Here is a 2,296-nt window from a genome sequence, read left to right on the forward strand (position 1 = left end):
TTTTTATTTTGTACCAGGGATCGATCTCAGGACCTTGAGCTTGCCAGGCAGGCACTTATGCTGCTGAGCTATCTCCCTGGCCCAAAAATATATTTCTGAATTGAATCTTGGGACCACAAAAAAAGGATGTAAATAAGCAACTGGCAAAATCTGAATAATATCTGTGTATTAGTTGATACAATTGTTTCAATGTCAGCTTCTTTATTTCAGCAATTGTAGTATGGTTGTACAAGAGAATACCTTGTATTTAGAAAATACACAGCGAAGTACTAAGAAGAAAAGGGCCATCATAGTTGTAATAATTTAAAATATTTGAGAAAAATTATGTGTGTGTGGAAAGAGAATTTTTAAAAAAGAAGCATGGTAAAATGTTCACATTTGGGGAATTTAGGAAGAGCATATGCGCACCCTTTACATTATTTTCATAACTTGTTGGTCTGAAATTATTTTATAAGGATAGATGGGGACTTTCAAAGGTGGCTAGATTAAGATGTGTGAATGTAGATTAAAGATGTGATGCTGGGATTTAAAAGGTGGGTAATGGAAGCCCTACTATGGGCGTGGGTGGCACCAATCATAGGTTTACAGCCTGTATGGAATATAAAGGGGAGAGCATAGGTGTAGTTTGAAAACATCTCATAATAATAACAACATGATCTATACTTACTGAGAACAGTGGATACTTGTCAAGGACTTATTAAGTACTCTCCAAAGCACTTTGTATGTATGATGTCTTTTAACCTTCACATTAACCCTATATGGTAGGTACTCATCTTCATTTTACAGACAAGGAAACAGGGATAGATAGGCTGAAAACTTGGCCAAAGTCATTGTGCTAGTAATGGTTATGACCATAGTTAAAACAGAACTTGTTTGATTCCAGAGCTCATGTACTTAACCTCTGTGGCATGTATATAATTACTGAAGATGACTTAGGTAAATCAGCCACCTGGGTGGGGAGCTGGAAAATTTCTCCCTGATACCACATCATAGATACCCCCAGATGGCTCTGGCAGAGACTAGATGCACAGTTCCTAAATACGATTTTAAGTAAAGATCAGGAAGAGACTAATAATATTAAGGAACAAGGGCATTTCTATGTTAGTGATAACAGAAGTTAAAATTGAAGCAAAGAGCACAAATTCACAGGCAAAAGCTTTAACTGAAAGAGAAAAGGAAATGGGAAGGAACTTCAGCTTGAGGAGAAGAACTGAAGGAGGCACAGCACCAAGGGGAGGGGCCAGGTTCTATTGGCTTTTGGGGGTTGGGCACAGTATGGGTAATTGCCACTGTTAACAATGATATGTCCACTAGAATGGATTAACGCCTGGTAGATTAGTAAACACAGTTCTGGGTGTGTTTGTGATGATTGACAAGTAGGCCAGCAAACTACTGAGGGAAGACCCACCCTAGTCAGTGGGGTCACCAACCAATCGGCTTGTGCCCTGGATGGGCTAAAAAGGGAGAGAAGAAGGAAGCACTTTTTTTTTTTTTTTTTTTTTTAGCACCCTCATTTTGAAAAGCTCCAGTCTTTCTGAGCTGATCCATCCTTGGTTGCTTCCCCCTCTGGACATTACTCTCAACATCTCTAGTTTCTTCAGCCTTCCAGTGTAGACCCACATGGTGACCCTCCAGTGAACTTCCAGGCCTTGGATGCATGTTGCATTCTTGATCCCTTTTTGTCTGTGGCTTCCAACTTCTTGGCTAAATGGCTGTTGGATTCTCCTGCCTTCCATCTATAAACTTCCCTAATAAATCCCTTTCCATAATTATATGTATATTTTCTATTGATTCTGTGCCTCTAGAGAATCCTAACACAGAATTTAGAAGTAGGGTGGTTCTGGAGAAAGAGAACTGTAAGGATGAATTTCTCTTATTGCTTTAGTGGTTCTTGGAATTGGCTTTGTAATTTAATGGGACCTAAAAATTGCTGTGGTTTCTCCTTCTGGTAGAGAGTAGTGATAGTCTACAACATGGTCTATTTAAAGTAATATGCAATGTAGATCCATTTGCTTATTCTAATTTGTCACTTATGAGACACAAGGATTTTAGTGATTCTATATACAATATTTTTGAACATTTTGAAAGGGTAAGAAATATAATGCTGGCTGATTGCTCTTAGCATCTCTGGACAAAGTAATAAAAGAAAATGATAGGGACTAAATTCCTAGCCCTAGATATGTGTAACTGTTATGGTTTGTATCTAAATGTCCACCCAAAGCTTCATGTAATGAGGATAGATGGGGACTTTCAAAGGTGGCTTGATTAAGGTGTGTGAATGTGGATTAAGGATGTG

Source organism: Octodon degus, unplaced genomic scaffold, assembly GCF_000260255.1.
Source record: "Octodon degus isolate 3935 unplaced genomic scaffold, OctDeg1.0 scaffold00078, whole genome shotgun sequence".
NCBI classification, from domain to species: domain Eukaryota; kingdom Metazoa; phylum Chordata; class Mammalia; order Rodentia; family Octodontidae; genus Octodon; species Octodon degus.